This window comes from Balearica regulorum, chromosome 4 (assembly GCF_011004875.1).
Source record: "Balearica regulorum gibbericeps isolate bBalReg1 chromosome 4, bBalReg1.pri, whole genome shotgun sequence".
Taxonomy (NCBI): Eukaryota; Metazoa; Chordata; class Aves; order Gruiformes; family Gruidae; genus Balearica; species Balearica regulorum.
Window position 1 is genome coordinate 47,990,144 of NC_046187.1, and position 19,748 is coordinate 48,009,891.

A 19,748-nucleotide genomic window follows, 5' to 3' on the forward strand; every position below is an offset into this window, starting at 1 on the left:
AACAGAGTAGAGGAATGAGAAATAAAACCAAATCTTAAAACACCTCCCCCCACCCCTTCCATCTTCCCGGGCTCAACTTCACTCCCGGCTTCAACCTCCGCCCCCCTCAGCAGCACAGGGGGACGGGGAGTGGGGGTTACAGCCAGTTCCTCACACGGTGTTTCTGCCGCTTCTTCCTCCTCAGGGGGAGGACTCCTCTCATCGTTCCCCCGCTCCAGTGTGGGGTCCCTCTCACAGGAGACAGTCCTTCATGACCTTCTCCAACATGAGTCTCCTCCACGGGGTGCAGACCTTCAGGAGCAAACTGCTCCAGCGTGGGGTCCCCCACGGGGTCACAAGTCCTGTCAGCAAACCTGCTCTGGCGTGGGCTCCTCTCTCCACGGATCCACAGGTCCTGCCAGGAGCTTGCTCCAGCGCAGACTTCCCACGGGGTCACAGCCTCCTTCAGGTGCCTCCACCTGCTCCAGCATGGGGTCCTCCATGGGCTGCAGGTGGAATCTCTACACCCCCTCATCCTCCCTCCATGGGCTGCAGGGGGACAGCCTGCTTCACCATGGCCTTCACCACGGGCTGCAGGGGGATCTCTGCTCTGGTGCCTGGAGCACCTCCTGCCCCTCCTTCTGCACTGACCTTGGTGTCTGCAGAGTTTCTTACACCTTCTCACTCCTCTCTCCAGCTGCAAAAGCGCTCTCTAACTGTTTTTTTTCTCTTTCTTAAATATGTTATTACAGAGGCGTTGCTTGGCTTGGCCTTGGCCAGCGGTGGGTCCATCTTGGAGCCGGCTGGCATTGGCTCTGTCAGACACAGGGGAAGCTTCTAGCAGCTTCTCACAGGAGCCACCCCTGTAGCCCCCTGGCTACCAAAACATTGCCATGCAAAACCAACACATATGCCACCTATGATCTTAGTGTAACTAAACCTTACTCTTCAGTTACATGGATCACCTTGTGGTAGGTCCTAGGATAACTCTTCTCTTCTTGGAAACCTCTTTTATTCATATTTGTGGGATGCTGTCTCATTCCTGATGACATTCATAATCAAAATAATGCCTGATAGATCCAGATGTGGGCTTGCTTTGAGCACCACATACTTCCCACATGAGAAAAAAAACCTATTCAGACTTAGTTTCCTGAATCTATTTCTAAAGACACTTTGGCTCCCTTCAGAAATTTAAGGCTTTCAGAATATGGGAGGTATTGAGCCAAAACTTCTGTTTTTACTATGTCAAACTTAACTACCCAAGAAATCTCTTGTGTTATTACTGCTTGAAAAGTTTTAAGCACTCACTACACATCTGTCAAACAGATTGGAGTATTTGTTTTGAAGAAAACATAGCCTGGTGGTTAGCGGTTTGCAATGCAGGAACCTCGGAGTCAGGTCTCTGATCTTTCTTGTTCAAGATACACTCTGCTTTGCACAAGAGACTTGCATGTAGGTCTCTGCTATCTTTGATCCTGACTCCATGAGACTTTCTGTCAGGGTGTTGTGAGGATTGGCTGGCTGCTGCCGAGTAACACATCCATCACAGAGGTAGCCTCACCAGCTGAGGTCCACACCCCTGCCCCCCGCAAGGGAGCACAGTGGGCCCAGGGGTGGCAGCCGGGGTCAGCCAAGAGTCTCCATCGCCAGGTACACATACTGAAGATTTATTAGGACCTCGCTTGTGACAGCAATTGCTCCATTTAACAGCGGATCTATTTTACCATAAGATTTGACTAAGAATATGAAAGGCTTCCTGTCCACAGGTGTGAAGTATTTCAGATTTTCTTTTCCACGTTGAGATCATGGACTCAGTGGCCTTATCTGCGTGTTCTCATGCATTTATGGAACATTAGTTTGGTTTCTTGAAAACCAAGAACTTCTTTTACCATCTCCATTTTTTTTCCATCCCGTATTCCAAGGAATATTTGAACCTTAGATTTTAAAGTGAAAAGTGGTAAAGCAGATGAGCTAAGCAGTGTTTTTTTATTCACAGGAATAATAATAATAATTATTAGCCTTTGTACAAGGTGGCTACTGTTATTAGTGGACAAAAGCACAACTATGTCAGATTCATCTAATCGAGCCTTGGGATGTGGTCACTGAAACACATGAAAGCCCAAGCTCTGAAAATATTTCTGTGAATAAAAGTGATTAAGTTTCTGCTGAAATATTTTCTCCAGTTGCACAAAAGCTTTTACTCACATATTAACATCCATAGCAGTCATGTAGCTACCGATAAATGTGCTTGTTGGTCACAAGAAGTCTGCCAGGAATCACTGGTTCTGTGAAGTTAGTATTTGCCTCATCAAGCAGAACCATAGCTCTGTATCTGGTAAGCAAAGAGTGTATGATAGTACTGAGTGGTCGATATTTTAGTAAGGAGGCAATAGTGTAGATGCATTTGTCTTCTTTCCTCTGAAAAAAAAAAAAGGTCCTTATTTTCACTGTGATGTCAAAGTATCTACACAATATACATACGCGCATATATATATATATGCCTGTGTATATACTTGCAGACGTACAGATAAAACCTCCCCCCCCCCCCAAACTACTTACAACTCTATGTGTATACAAGACTTATGTCTGGCATGATTGACAGATATTTTGCATTTTGTTTTCTGCTAAACAGACCCATGGTGTCCATCCTTGACTAATTCTGTTGAGGCTATGATCAAAAAGAGAATTACCAGCAAGTAAATTTTCATACCAAAACAATGAAAAAACACACATAAAAAATTAATTGGTACACGGCTGTTTCCTGAATCCTTATTGAACAGGGTGGGAGAAAAAGTGATATGAAAAAACCCATTCCTATATATCCATTTCACACTTTTTGCCTTTGCACTTTGTACGTCTTAAATGTGAAAACATGGAACAGATGTCTTATTAATTATGCATATTTCATAACAGAAGCCAATTGTCACGTGTATTCTGATGCTGAATAATTCATGGCTAATCTGCTACATCTGCAGAGGGACTGATCCACTTCTTATTGTAAGAGACACTTAGATGATCAAAATTAACTGAGTTAATTTTGGTTTTCCCTTGAGATATTTTAGGCATGAAGCATACTCAGGATTCTGCCTTCAGAAGTTGCCAGGGACCAGTAGATCTCTTTAATAAAAGCTGCAGGGGTTTCTTATGCCAGCCCCTAGCACAAGGAATTTTCATGGGCTTTTCTTCAAAACAGCATGTTTTGGGGAAATATTGTGGGGGGAAACTTATATCAAACTATCGAGCTGAAAGAATAAACACTCTATACCAGTATTCCTGGGTGTCATATGGTCAACAGTTATCAAAACAAAGTTAAAAAGCCCCACATCACAAATGGCAGGAGGCCATTTCTATCAGTAACTTAGAAGAAAGCCTGGTAGAAAACTGGGAAGGGCACTTGAAGTTATGTTTGTCAAGTATAGGGTAATTTGAAATTGTCAATACATTCCCGTGGGAATGAGGGGAGAAACTTCCAATGTAATAGAAAAAAGTATTTTAAAGAAAACACAACCTTCAGGAATGCTCATCTTGTTAGAAATCAGATTTTACTAAGTTGACAAATATTTTATACAGCATTTCATGTGTGCCTAAAAAATTATCAGATGGAATATTATAAAATAAGGACATCGTCAGATGATCAAAAAAGGTTGTTGACTGAAATAAAAAAATCACATAAATGATTTTGTGTGCATTTCATTTACCACATCGGCAATCTTAACTTCCTGTTGTCAGTAAAATGGAACAGTTGAATTCACTAGGGTATTAGACATGTTTAAATTACTCTTTTTTACTTAGCGATGAGGACAGTTGATAGTGTGCTCAGGCATGCAGTGACTCCATTATAAGATATGGAATAATTAAAAAAAAAAAAAAGCACGACAGGCAGACAAGACTTGTTTTTTTTCCATATTTGTCTCTAAATATATTGTAAAGAAGTAGATCCACAAACAAGCTCAATGGCAGCAATGAAATAAAAAAAAAGGTAAATTTTACCACAGAATGTAACTTGCAATACAAACTACAGCAATACAGGATCAGCTACATTCATTAATTTATAGTGTGCAATTAATCAAAGTTTTATTTTCTAATATAAAAACTAGCATAATAAAGATAGTAAGACAAGGACTGATGTGAATATTAACTTTCCAGACAGTGACCAACATCTATAGTAAAGGCAATTTCTTTTCATTGCATAGAGAATTCCATAAGATCCAAATTTTTGTTCTGAAATGGGACAAAGAATTTACTTACAGATTTTACAAGCAAACCATTCTGTTGCCAGCACTTTTGCAAAATTGAAATTTTCATTAAAATTTTCATACAAAATAAAAATAAAAACATTTTGAAATAACAGTTGGGTTTTATTCTGAAAAGGGTCAGTACAGGAGTTTCATATATTAAAATGTTTTTCTATTTTTTTTTTTTCAAACCAACCTTTACCTTCTGTCTGATTTTCAATACCAAATATTCAACGCTTTCCTAATGTCTTTATAGATTGAAAAATAAAACCTCCTGACGCCTACCAGTCATTTGCCAAGGTAGAAATGGTGCCAAATAAGGGCACTTTTTCATTACAGCTTTTAAGACCTAATTGCAAATAATAGTCAAAAACTTCTGCATAAAACAAAGAATTCCGGTGTTCTGTGTCTTGCAGAGACTGAGTGCTCTTCGTAGTCCTCCTGTTGTAGTGACAAAGACTTGAACCAGGTGGCAGATCCTCTTTAACAGCCAAACGAACTAGCATGAAAGAAACTAGTGAACAACTGCTAGGAAAATGAGGTTGTTGAAGTTCAGGGACCATAGCGACTTATACATATCCAATACAGTTTTCTTCATTCTCCAAATCTGATCCAAAGCTGAGAAAGAAGAGGCTGTAGAGAGGATGAATGAAACAAATCCACTTAAGACTATAGAATATTTGTGGGACGATCCTAAATCCTTTAGCATGACTGTGGTGGGATTTGTATTATCCCTGACAACTGTAGCTGGATGGAAGCCAAATCAAACTAAAATTAAGATGGATGATTCAAAGATAAAAACAGCTGTTATATACACGGTTGAAAGTAGTTGCCAAAAAAATAAATATAAGCACAGAACAGATAGGAAATCTGACAAGTCAAACAGCAAGGTGGTACAAAGTATTTGTATGTATATTAAAGAACTTAGTTTTAAAACTGCTAAAAAAAATTCTTAAAGAGAAAAAGTTCTTAGGGAGAAAAAAAACAAAGCAAAATTAAAATTGTTAGACCAAGTAGTTACTGCACTGGGCCAGAGCCAAAAATCTCTCAGATGGTGACTCAACATTCAAATATTCAGTATTCTGTAAAAGGATCCAGAAAAAAAAAAAAACCCTAAACTTTTTTTGTGCCAGAAAAATTGTAGGCACTTTTTTTTTACTGGGCAAAAATATTTATGATCCTAAGCAACTGCTGCTAATGACTTCATTATGGCTGCACCAAAAAAATTGGTATGTTGCACTTAAAGTCATTTTTAAAAATGGAAAAAAGATGACCTGGGGAACTACAGGCTGGCAGTCTCACCTTTGTGCCCAGCAAGATCATGGAGCAGAATCTCCTGGAAACTGTGCTCAGGCACATGGAAAATAAGGAGGTGATTGGTGACAGCCAACACAGCTTCACTAAGGGCAAACCATGCCTGACAAACTTGGTGGCCTTCTACGATGGGGTTAAGGGAGGAACAGACGTCATCTACCTGGACTCGTGCAAAACATTTGACATTGTCCTGCATGGCATCCTTGTCTCTAAATCTGAGAGACATGGATTTGATGGATGGACCACTCGGTGGATAAGGAATTGGCTGGATGGTCACACTCAAAGAGCTGCAGTCAACGGCTCGATGTCCAAGTGGAAACCAGTGACGAGTGGCATTCCTCAGGGGTCAGTACTGGGACCGGCGCTGTTTAACATCTTTGTCGGTGACATGGACAGTGGGATTGAGTGCATCCTCAGCAAGTTTGCTGACGACATCAAGTTGTGTGGTGTAGTCAACACACTGGAGGGAAGGGATACCATCCAGAGGGACCTTGACAGGCTGGAGAGGTGGGCCCATGCAAATCTCATGAAACTCAACAAGGCCAAGTATAAGGTCCTGCATGTGGGCTGGGGCAATCCCAAGCACAACTACAGGCTGGGTGGAGAATGGACTGAGAGCAGCCCTGAGGAGAAGGAGGTGTTGGTTGGAGATGTTGGCGGATGAGAAGCTCAACATAAGCCAGCAATGTGCACTTGCAGCCCAGAAAGTCAACTGTATCCTGGGCTGTATCAAAAGAAGCATGGCCAGCAGGTCAAGGGAGGTGATTCTCCTTCTCTACTCTACTCTCATGAGACCCCACCTGTAGTACTGCATCCAGCTCTGGGGCTCCCAACAGAAGAAGGACATAGAGCTGTTGGAGTGAGTCCAGAGGAGGGCCACAAAGATGATTAGAGGGCTGGAGCATCTCTCCTATGAAGACAGGCTGACAGAGTTGGGGTTGTTCAGCCTGGAGAAGAAAAGGCTCCAGGGAGACCTTAGAGCAGCCTTCCAGTACCTGAAGAGGCCTACAAGAAAGCTGGAGAGGGACTGTTTACAACGGGAAGTAGTGACAGGACAAGGGGTAATGGCCTTAAGCTGAAGGAGGGTAGATTTAGATTAGATATTAGGAAAAAATTATTCTCTAAGAGGGTGGTGAGGCACTGGAACAGGTTGCCCAGAGAAGCTGTGGATGCCCCCTCCCTGGAAGTGTTCAAGGCCAGGTTGGATGGGGCTTTGGTCAACCTGGTCTAGTGGAGGGTGTCCCTGCCCATGGCAAGGGGGTTGGAACTAGATGATCTTTAAGGTCCCCTCCAACATAAATCATTCTATGGTTCTGTGATTCTATGATTCTGTGATCTTTATTTTTTGACAAGTTTCTATGCCTAATTTGCCATTTTTTATTAGTCTGATGGTTAGAGGACTATCCTAAGTGAAAAATTGTATGTCTCCTACACCTTTAAGGGGTTTAAAATCCTACTTCTGAGTTTCCTAAACAATGAGCTGTTAGTAATTGGAAGAGGGGAAAATATCCCATCTCTCTTGTGAGATGTATGCAACTGTGGAACTATGAATCCAAAATTCATTACAAAAAAGAGTTTTTCTTAATGTGGAAATGGACTCTTGTATTCCAGTTTTGCCTATTGCTTCTTGTCCGTTCACTGAGTACCACTGAGAAGAGACTGACTCTTGCCTTCTTTACTGCCATCCATCAGATATTTATACACATGGTTAAGATCCCTCCTGAGCCTTCTGTTCTCCAGGATGAACAGCCCCAGCTCTATCAGCCTCTCCTCATATGACAGATGCTTCGATCCCTTATGCAGCTTCATGGCCCTTTGATGGACTTGCTCCAGTAAGCCCATGTCCCTCTTGGCCCAGAATGGGACCTAGAACTCCAGATGTGTCTCACCAGTGTTGAGCAGAGGGGAAGAATCACCTCCTTTAACCGTGAGCTGCTGATGCTCTTCCTAATGCAGGCCAGGATGTTGTTGGCTTTCTTTGCCCCAAGGGCACATTTCTGGCTCATGTTTAACTCGTCTGCTGGGACTTCCAAGGCCTTTTTTGCAAAATAGAATTTCCTCTTGAATAGGAGATTCAAGTCCTCTAGTATTTCCAAACTTGTCACTCCTGCCACTTTTATATACTTGTCTGTACCTTACTTTTCTCTTCACTTCCACATATTTTATTAAAAAAATACTTATTTAAATGAAGAATGTCCCTACTGAGCTATAAAAGTAAATTGCTTCTTCAAGATTTTTTGGAAATGGACCATTTTCCTGAAAAATAATGTCCTCTGGATTCATCTGAACTTTTAATGAATTAATGGGTGAAAATATTGTTCTCCCTTCCATAGTAAGCCCATCCAGCTTTTCCCTTCTTTCAGGAATAAAAGTCAAATAATACCAAACTAGTACAGCACTTCAATCATTATGAGAAATTATGTCTGGAGTTATAGATGGGTATTTTTTACAGTACTATATAACAAAATAAATTAACAACATACAATAAAACATAATAATTTCCAAAACATTAAAATTTTCATGATCTCCAATGGAAATATATTTTAATCTTTTAATTTATAATAATTGGTTAGTACTACTAATCCTGATTTGATTCTGAAGAACTTATAAGGAATATGAATTGTAATTATATTTCCAGCTGGGGAAATAACGCCACATTATTTTGCTGCTTTGTTGGCAATAATTAGCTGCTCTAAACAGGTATTAAATTAGTGCTTCAGACATGCTGAGGCCAAAGCTTAATTCTAGCTATCTATAAATAATTTTGGTTGAAATTATATCCAGCTATGAGTCCATACATATTTATTTTCAAAGATAACAAAACTCAGTGACATTCTGGTATTTGTATTTAAAAATAGAAAATTAGAATGACATTGTTTCTGCTTAGTGCAGATGTTCTGCCTGTGCATTATCTGTAGCACTGCGTCTGGCAATTCTGCTAAGTCTGGAGTGAAAGGTAAATGTTGCGTTTGTAGGGATTGTAATGTGGAAAAGGAAGTAATATGGAACAGGGACTAGAAAGAGAAGGGCTTTGTTCTGTATTTATTCCAAATGAAAAGAAGGATTGTCAGACTAGGACAGGTTTTCCTACTGGTTTTGTAGCTTTCTGGAAAGAATTCTCATGTTCTGGTTCAGTATGTTGCACATACAGATAGTTCTTACCCTGGTCCAGCCCAGCCTATTGTCGCTAAGGTGCTTCCTTAAAAAGGGTCAGAAATAGAACTTAATGATGAGGTAGGAGCACTGGCTCCCAGCCGTAGGATCCTAAGGGGTAGTCCTGGAATAAGAAGAATGCTAGTAGAAGAAGCACATAAGGAGAGATAACTGAATGTCCCAACTCCAGTTCCAGGCAGGGCAGGGGAGGGGGAAAAAAAAAGAGAAGAAAATGTGATGCAGCATTTTGGATAGCTGGAAAAGAGAAACAATATTATGTAATTTTTTTAAAGTTAGGGTGTTTTTTTATTTTAAAACAAATTTCATCCAGGATTTAGCTCTTATGAAATTCAGATATCAAATTTGCACACACTATTCCTATAGAATATGCATAGAAGTCACAAACTGTGATTTGAATACAGATATATTTGAGGAAATCATAAAGTGTTTTCAGACAATCAGATCAGTCCTCAGAGTGAAAAACAATGAATATTTTTTTCTTATTAAAAAGACAGGATTGTTTTTACTATTAGAGTATGTGCCATAATTTGATTATTTCTTCAGGAGATGGATTTTACCTCAGAAAGAATGTGACCACTTATTAACTTGTGTACTTGTAGGATATATTGTAGAAAAGTATTTTGTTCTTTTATAGAATAGAGATGCTAGTTGAACTTGCAGTGTGACTTGTAATGCAAATTCCATATCAACACTGTGAATCTTTGGACAAACAGCTTTCAAACACATTATAAATTAAAAAAAAAAATCTAGTTTTAGCCACTCATTCCATTCCCATTGTATCTTTTTTGGGGCTTTGGCATTCAGAACAGAAATTTGTACCTGTGTTTAATGATAGATGAAATGACAGGTGCGCAAAATGTAGTAAGAGGCAACATATACCTAGTGTCAAAGTTATTGTCATTAATTTGTCACTTTGGGAAAGGAATTCCTTTCACAATCAGAACAGGAAAAAGGTCAGAGGAAAGAATAGTGACAACAGCTTTTACAGAACCATCTGATTTTTTTTTCCCTAAGTACAACATAGTAATGATGCTACTTACTCAGATGATACCTTTAAAATGTAAATGAATTGCTTTTTCCAAAAGTACTTTCTAAACTTCAAAAGATACAACACTGTCACTTTGCATGTTTCTAAATAGCTGAAATGCAAATATCTCATCATCTTCTTTCCTGAGATTACCGTTTCTAGGTATTTGGCAATTTACCATGCTAATGAAAATGCTGGAGCTTGGGAATGTGCCATGAAATTGCAATAGAATATATTATAATTGCTTTTAATGGGAATAATAATGGCCAAGAATGAAAAATATATTTTGAATCTACTAAAAGTTGAGGCAACATTAATTTCTTTCTCTCTCTTTTCTGCCTGTTTTTCCTTCTAGCTCATTTTTTGGATAGGAAACTAATTTGTCTTCTAGACAGAACTGATTTACTAGAAACATGCTCCATGCAATGAGGTGAGGCATTATAATGCCAAAACCAGACTTCAGTTGTATCCTCGTGACACTATTAATTTTATTATGCTTTCCTCCAACACCTTTACTTAGATAGTTCCCACTTTAACCTTCACTGCACCACTCATAATTTTGCCCATATGCTATAGTATAGCTAAATCAGACATGGATACATTGATTTACAGATATTCATTTTCTGGGATATTTTAAAGAGTTTTAAGGACAATTAAATTGTTAGGGATTCCTATCCTACATTAGTACAGATTCTAGAAGTCCATAGAACTATTGCCTATGGAAGAGCATTGAGATCACAAGAGCCAGAAACAAGTAGATATGAAAATAGATAAATACTAGGCTTAGGTAAAACCAGGTCATTTTGTCAGCTGATATACCAAAGAGTGATTATGATACAACTCACTTATTTGTTTCTCTTAAATTTTAGACAGTCTTTGACATCTTGTCCCACTCTCCAGCTACAATGTTTAAAATGGCAACATGAGTGAGCAATCAAATTGTTTTCCAGGAAAAACACTCCACAGTGATATCAGTATTCATAAAAAATTGAGGTAAAAATCCCATTGGTGTCAAGGCTTGCCCAGCCCGGAGAAGATCTCCGGGGGGAATTTAACAGCAGCCTGCCCATGCCTATGAGGAGGTTGTTGAGAAGAAGGAGTCAGCTTCTTCACAGTGTTGTATGGTTGGAGGATGAGACAAAACAATTGAAACGAGATTCACATTGGATATAAGGAACAACTTTTTTCGTTACGAGATAGTCAGGCAACTGAAGAGGTTGCCCAGAGAGATTATGCAATCTCCATCCTTGGAGGTTTTCAAGACCTGGCAGGATCAAGCCCTGAACAACCCATTGTGATCTCGTAGCTGACCCCATTTGAAGCAAGAGGCTGGATTACAGACCTTCTGAGGTTCCTTTTGAAGTGGTTTATCCTGTGATCTTAAGATTCTATAAAAGGTAATGCCTAAAGCAAAGAACCGTTCACAGAAAGTCTGTTCTATAACAAAAAAAAAAAAAAAAAATCAGAAATAAATGAAATTATTCTTAAATTTTATAAATTCTGGAAAGTTTTTCCAAGGTTACACTACACTAACATGGATTTTAATATTATACCAGACTGTAATTTATCTGCATGCAGACATCTTCACCCTTCTCTCAACTGGATGTCTCATAATAGAGCAGCTAATTTAGAAATGCTGAAATTAAAAAAATCCCATTTTTCATGCCAATTAAACCTTCTAGTAATATATTCCAAATAATGGCTAATGGAATTCTTATGGAAAAGAAAGCTTGTTTTATTTTTCTCTGACTATAGTAGTTCATCTTTTCAAAGATATTACCTCTCCCTTCAAACCTTGCCTTCCTAATATCCCCAGACCATCATGAGTATGGATACAACACCACCAGCATTACTTTTTTCTCTTGAGTTCAAAGACTCTTTGTTATGATCTTTTGAAACACAAAGATTCAGTTTCAGGTTTTCTTCTTGATTACTTTCACAAAATATAAGGACACATTTCATTAATCAGTCATATACTAGAAAAAAAATGCATAGATTTACATCTGGCATTTGCTATTGCACACCTCAAAAGCAAGTAATTTTTTTTAATTTTTTTTTTGCTTTTGGTATTCTTGAAAGTACCTTTCTAACTGAGGGGAATTCCAGTTCTCCAGGAGGGAGGAATTTTGTAATTGAAGGAACAAAACAGAGTTGGCAGGAATGAATAATTAAAAAACCCCCCTCTCTCCTAATTAGATAGCATATAGTGTCTTTTTAACTTTGTTAAAATTTAGAATTCACTTTGTGAAGTGTAGGCTAAACAAGGCTGGGTTGCATAAACAGAGTAGATGTTATAGCCTGCTGCATCCAGAACATTGGCTGCAAGCCCTGTGGTAAGCTGCCTTAGTTAGAAGTCTGAGTGCAAGAAGTGAGTGGAAAAAAAAAAAGGACAGGTAATCTCATTTTTTTTTCAACGTAAGAACATCTGTGCTGGATCAGACCAGTAAATCTGCTTTAGACACTGGTGAGTAATAGGAATAGACTGTAAGAGACAGGGTGTCTCTAGAATACACTGTCCCCTTGTTTAGTTTCTTGTTTTTTTGGCAATAAGTGAAGTAGAGCCTTCCTGACTCAAACAGTTGCTTCTAGATCACTGCATTTAGTAGCCAACAGTCAGCCTATGCTTTTGAACCCATTTATATTTTTGGACAGTTTTGGGTCTGGCTGAGATGGAGTTACTTCTCCCCACAGCAGGCCTCATAGTGCTGTGCTGTGTATTGGTAGCCAGCAAGGTGTAGATAACACACCAGGGTTTTGGCTGCTGCTGAGCAGTGCCAGCACACATCAAGGCTGTCTCTCGCTCTCCAACATTTCTCCCCCCCTCAGCAGCAGGCTGGGGGTGGGCAAGGTCTTGGGAGGGGACACAGCCAGGACAGCTGACCCAAACGGACCAAGGGGTATTCCATGCCATATGACGTCTGCTCAGCAATAAGAAAGTGAGAGATACGGGGAGGAACAGGGCGGGGGCATTTGTTTTTGGGGTTTTTTTTACAATGTTTGTCTTCTGGAATAAGGAGTACGCATGCTGAAGCCCTGCTTCCCAGGAAGTGGCCGGACATGGCCTGCTGATGGGAAGTAGAGAATAATCTTTTGCTTTTTTTGCTCTGCTTCTGCACGTGGCCATTTGCTTTAAACTGCCTCTATCTTGACCCACGAGTTTGGGGTTGTTTTTTCCATCTTATTTTCTCCCCTCCCTGCCTTGCTGAGGAGGGGAGTGACAGAGCGGCTTGGTGGACACTTGGTGTCCAGGCGAGGGTAAACCACCACAGACACAAAAAGATACTGTGGCAATAAACAATTCTGTAAAAATCTGAAAAAATATACCATTGAGATCCAGAGATACTAACTTTAAATCTGGGCCTGCAAATTTAAGTAGAACTGTGGGAATCCCAAATGAAGTAATTTGCCATTGGAAAATGTATCTGCTCTCCAAATAAGTAACTTATGCAATGGTGAAACATGTTTTAATTAACTTGTTTTCATCAACTCTGATAAGCTGAAGAAATCCCAACCCTAAACTGGGTTGTTTCATAGTTTCAAAAGCAAAAGTCTCTGCATTCAGTGCTTTGCTTAGTGGACACACCTCCTTTTTCAGTTTGCTCTTACATTTTCAGCTCATTACGAAAGAATTAAGTTTCTTTTGTTGTTGCATAAGAGCAGGACAACATCAGTTATGTGGTATGGTAGTGCATGGAGGGCTGTGCAGCACATACTGCATAATGCGTAGGAGTGTAAGGTGGTGGAGACCCGGTAGGTCCACATACACCAGTAAACCTCATGAAGAATACTAGCTGACATTTGAAAACAGTCTTAACACTGGTTAGTCATCCAGATTTACCTGCATCCAATTCAGAGATCCCTTTATGTTTTTTTCTTAGCATCAGCAATAAATTATTGAGTGAAAAGGGTGACTTGTACATCACTTTAAAAGTTAGTGACAAAAGGTGATATGTAAGAGCCTGACATTACAGCTATTATTCCATTAAGTTTTTATCATAACAACCTCTGTATTGGATATACAACATAGGTTTTTGCTTTTCTGCAGCAAGCATTTCTTCTGTATGTATAATTACAGAATGGTTATCTCAGCCTAACTCATATCTAATTATGTAAATAAGTATATATGCCCTCCAACTGCTTTTTGCATACTGTTCTGACCTAGGAATCATGCCTTTACTTGCTCGTACTTACGGCTTAGAGGTGTTGGCCCAAAGCTTCTTTACATGCAAGTTTATAAATAAAGATCTCGTAGAAGTCTTATTATTATTTTTTAAATTTTTTTTTACTTTCTTTCAAATATGAATTACTGGCAAATCGAAAGTGATTAAGCTGGCAAGATTACAAATGCTGCAGTGCTGAAATTTTTTTAATTCTATACTGGAATTCAAATATGCCTTCTGGAATCTTATAAAAAACTTACTTATACATAACAAAGCAGAGGCACAAATATTTGTTTTAGTTTGGTGGGTAAGAAGCTTGCATGTTGAGACAAAAGTTTTTGCTTGTGTGAGAACATTTTTTCATCCAAAAATCACACCAAACCAAGCTGCTCCTGTTGGTCATCTCCTCCACAGACCACTAACTATGTTGTCTCTTTCTGTGTTTTTCTGTATTTGATTTTTTTCCTGTTAAAATGCTAGCAAGTCTAATTATCTCTCTTGCTTTTGTCTCCCTGCTTTCCTTTTTTCCAGCCCTCCCAGATGAAGATTCCCCAGCAAATCCTTTTTCAAAAGTTGCGTTCCTAAGGAATATCTAGCCTCAGTGAAATAGAATATTTTAGCAAAATATTTTAAGCAGTTCTAATTATTGGGTATTTAACACAGCTATCTGACTTGCCTAGCTGATTAAGCCATGTCTAGCATAGTTCTGGTGTCTACTGATTTAATTAATAATATTATCTTATAAAGCCCGTTCCTTGATATGGAATTTATTATACTGCCAAAAGTCACTCCGCTTTTATGATCACAGAATCACAGACAAGGTTGGAAAGTACCTCTTGAGAACATCTAATTCAACACCCTGCTCAAAGGATGGTCAACTACAACAGGTTGCTCATGGCTGTGTCCATTGCGTTTCTAATACCTCCGAGGATGGAGACTCCACAACTTCTCTGGGTAACCTGTTCAATTGTTCAACTGTCCCTAAAGGAAAAAATTGCAAATCTTATTTCTTTCTTACGTTTATATGGAATTTTTTGCATTGCACTTTGTGCCCATTGTCTCTTGTCCTTTCACGGGGTACCACTGAGAAAAGCCTGGCTCTGTTCTTTTTATTGCTGCCCATCAGATGAACAGGGATAAAACAATCAAACATTGTAAAAAATTTTATTATAAAATCAGTTAATCTGTTTAGGTATAGAACAAAAAAAAAAAAAAAAAAAAGCTCTTTTAACCGTAGTCTATGGTTCAGATTGAACACAGACTTGTAAAAAGAACACTATCTATCATTTCATCTGACACACGGAACAGTGCCCTGCGTATCGCAGCCTCTGAATGGTTACCCAAATGGAAATGGTGTTTCTTGTGAAACATCATCTCCCAATTCTGTTCCCATCCAAACAACTGGCAAATATATCAAAATTTCCTTGTTCTTCTCTAGATGCATGCTATGGCTTGATTAATCCAAAAGTCTTTGGCATTTTATCCAACTGTGTGTGGCCTTGAAGCTTCTGGTGTGGTGTTCAAGCAGACAAATAAGAGCAAATCATTGTCTGAATCACATAGGTTTTGATATGGGTTTGTAAAATGACAGGTGCTTTTCTTTTGGTTCTGATTCAAAAAGTTATCAGGTGTTTCGTTAAGATTAATAATTTGTTTTCCGTAGTCACAAAACCCCACACAAATATTTGGCAGTGCTAAGCCCTTCCTTCAGAATTCCATGCAGAAGTGATTTGTAATGAAGGTTATGAAAAATGACATTCCTGTAGATAGATGGAGATTCATTTGTTTCCATACTCTCAGCTTTTTTCTTCAGTCTGTACAATTTCCAGCTGCCTCAGGGGTTGAGTGATAAAGCAGGCGATCCTTCTCAGTTATTTTCAACGTGTGTATACGACACATTGTTTATGATGCTTTCATGGCATTTAGAAGGTCATAAACTATCAAAAGCCACAGTGAAACTTCGCTGTAAAAATAATTCATGACAGAACAAAGCTTTTAGAGGATACTCAGTTATAAATTAAACAAAAATGGTAAGACTTATATTGACCTATACTTCTTGTAATCATGTTTGGCATTGACTTTATTTTAAATTTTTATTCCCTCACTAAAGGCTTATAGCAAGAATAGCTTTCCCTGAGTTTTATGAATGCTAAGGCACAGTCAGGAAGAAATTGTTTTTAATCTGCATCAGTTTAACAGGCGGTTGTAGCCTGTATCAAATAATTAAAAAAAGGGGAATGTTTTTGTCAAATTGATGGCATTGATTTAAACAAGAAACATATCAAATACTTTTTTATAATTAACAGATGTGATATAATTCAGGATTGTAAAGGTTTTTCAGCAAAGGCAGACTCCATGGCTCACATTTTGGGCCAGAAAGTATAGGGATTGTCTTAATTTTCACAGATAAAAGAAAAGGACAGTATTTAGTGATTCTAGCACAGTCCCTTGAAGAGAAGGACCTCGTCATTTCAACTGGAGCCATTCAAAATCCAATAACTAATCAAAATGCATCATGAATGGATCTCATTATCACCTACTTGCAGATTAGTTTTTTATTTGTGTTGAATTACAATTCAGTGAAAAGTGACATGTTTTGCTTACAAGATGATAACATCTGAACATGGAAATCTTTGGTGCCTTTATAAGGATTAGAGACTGAATTATTTCTTTTTAATGTATAAAACCTTAGGAGAAGGCTCATATGCAATTTTTGCATAGATTAGTTGATATAGAAACACTTTCACTTAGTTTCCATATATAATCATACAAACTGGTTATTGTTGATAAAAAAAAAAGATGTTTGGTGAAAAAATTATCATCTTTATTAAAGAAAGCTGAGGCTCATGACCTATGCTCTTAAAACTAGGAAAAACAAATTATTGTTTCTTTAGTATAAAAAACAAGATGCCTCTTTATTTTTGATAGGCTTGTATATGGAATATGGTACAAGACTTTCTTGGGGTTTTTTTTTGTTTTGTTTTGTTTTGTTTTTTAATAGATTGTAGCTTAATATTTTGCTTCTTTAAAAAAATAAAAGCAGCAAAACCCAAGTGGGAATGAAAATAACAATACTAACAAATAGTTTGCTGATTTAGTTTATAAGTCATTTAACTAGGAGGTATAATCAGCACAGTTCCTTGAAAGAATTTGTAGGAAACATTCTTTCTAGAAATTATAGTGTTCTTTTACTCAATGTCAAGAATAAGTTTCCCCCCCCCAAACCCCAAAAGCAGGCTAGGCAATGACTGCTGTTAGTTATTTTTGTGTAAAGATTTGTCTGTGTGAAAGAAGCAGGAAAGAGCAGAGAAACCAAGACAAGGTGGGAAACAGTCACAAGCTGCAGCCTGAGAAAGGACTGGGAGCATCTCCCTGACACGGAGCCTAATAACACACATCCGAAGTGGAGGGCAGATGGAACTGTAAGCAAAAGGACTATCCTTCATGTTTTGATAATCCTATATCTGAAGAAACAAGACTTTGTACATTTTCTGTAAATGAAAAGGATGATCTAAACCCACCATCAGTTCCCCTTTCCATCTGGAATAACATTCATGTCTCTAACTCTACCTAGCTAGATGGGTCCAGAGAGATAACACTAGTGATAAACGTGATGGGAAAGGAGAACATAACAATGAAATTCTGAGATGTGGTTCACCTCTTCAGTCTGGGATGCTTTTGAAAATGAAGCATTTTTGAATGCACCACTAGTCTAAGTCAGTTTTTCAAACCACAGTTAGTTGGAAAAGCAAATCAACACTCAGCAGCATATTTCAGCTGTATCCTCCTGTTTCATGAGGACTGTCATAATGTAAAGATTAATAGCTGTATACTTCATTGCTAGTATTCTGTTCCATCCAATGTTTTGTAGTTCAGACCTGTTGACAAATACATCACATAGTCATAGAAATTAATTTTTTTTTCTTGGAACGCTGTACTTTTTCATAGTAAGTAGTCTTCGCTTAAACTTCTTTACTTTTCCAACATAATAATTAACTTTTGGTGTTGTGGTTTAGATACATGACAATCAGAAACAACGTCAGTTCTCTTGATTAGCTTCCTTCCTCCAATGCCTGCTTAATTTTTTGTTAGATGAGTGAACCATCTGCATGACAGCAGTATGATTTAACCTAAAAAGAGAGACTTCAGATCACTTAACCAGGCCCTGGAGATTTTCTTCAGGCTAATTGCCTAAGGAGCAGAATGGATTTTCTCTTTGCTTTTAATGCCTAAAGGGATTTCCGTCCATACTCTCTGCATGCAAGGAAGAAACATCTACTGCATGTGCAAGGCATAAAAGTGATTAACTAAGTGTCTAGTATATAGCTTCTAAATAATAACTCAAGCAATCTATTGAGAGAGAGATCTAAATGTATACCAATATGATAAAATACTAGAGGGACAGTTAGAATATTTTAGTATTATATACAGAATTGTGACTTCCCTTCTCAAGGCTTGTACGAAACAATTGGAAGACTAGATGGAAGGAATCCATGTACAGAGATCAGATACATTGCTTTTGACTTATTAGTCTATTCTATTTTATTCCCTTGGATATTTTACTAATGATTTTATCTTTTTGACAATCAAGCAACTATGCTTTTGTTCCTTCAGGCATAATTTTAACAAGGTTATTTATAATCAGTAGATTATAATCACTTTTACTGGGTACAGAGAAAGAATAGTAATATTCAAGCTGTAACAACTGAAAATATCACTCCTTCAGGTCATAGAGTAGCAGCTTATGATCTGATGTTCAAGGTCCCGTATTCATCCTCAACTGACAAATCCTAAATTTTTTGAACTGAAAGTCTAAACAATTTCACGATCTTATTACTGTTAACTTGAATTTCTTTCCTGTCTTATACTGCTTTTTTTTTGCTGCAGTTTTATTGGATTATGGATATTTTTTTTTTTTTTTTTTACAAAGGTCATCTTTTATAGCTCCTATTGCAATTGGAATATTGGTCTGATTGTGATTGCTGAGCTCCTAATATATGAATCTTACTTCTTTCCAATTCCTTAAAAGTTCAAAGTAGAGACAGGTATAGAGGCATTTACAGAGTCAGTTATTATTCTCAGACTATGGTCTTTAGAGGCAAAGAAAATAATGGTGCTTTGATTTAGAGTGATTTGATTTGGTGTGAGTCTCTAGAGCATATCTGTGTTTCTCTACTATTATCTTGAAAATTAATAGGCAAGAGAAAGCTCCTAGCTAAAAGTATGCTCACTACCATCCCACCTTCTAATGAATTCACCAAAACAGAATGTTTAAGTTCCTTGTGTGGGTTCCACTTGCAGTGTTCATTTCCATATAAAATAATTGACTTATTAAAAAGTACTGTTCACCACAAGACAATGTGGAATAATCCTGTGGCTTTGATCGCAGAAAATAACACTTGTCTTGATTGCTGCAGATCAGCTTCTTTCCCTTAAAAGGGAAAACCTCAGGCTGAAAAAAGGAGTAACTGACAGACCAGTGAGTGCCATAATAAGTTTAGGCTGATGCTGGTGACAGTCGCCTTGAGAAACTTAGTCACATTTGCAGGATTGATGTCTTCATTACTTTCAACCTGTACAATATAACAGCAATGTAAAATATTCTCTCCAAGTTCTCCCAATTATTGGTATGTCAGTTGTGCCTTCTCAATTTTTAAAATGAAGCTCATAAGGACTCGTATTGTTCATAATAAAAATTAAGATCTTTCGCGACCAGCTAAAATGGTTGTATGCTTTTATTAGCTAGTGCCATCTTGGGCTGACAAAGGGATAGTTTTTACATTTTCATTTTTCAGAATGCTTTTTGTTGTATTTTTGTTGTATGTTTTCCTGTATTCTCTGGCAGAATATAGACAATGA

The 19,748-nt window shown here is 38.0% G+C and overlaps 1 long non-coding RNA gene across 1 annotated transcript in view; it reads right to left on the reverse strand.

The window, feature by feature from the left end:
• LOC142601751 (uncharacterized) overlaps positions 1-19,748 on the reverse strand; it is a 1,264,755-nt gene that overhangs the window by 514,776 nt on the left and 730,231 nt on the right. Inside the window, exon 2 of the long non-coding RNA XR_012835350.1 lies at positions 292-608. This is a non-coding gene — a long non-coding RNA (uncharacterized LOC142601751). The remainder of the gene's footprint in view (positions 1-291; positions 609-19,748) is intronic.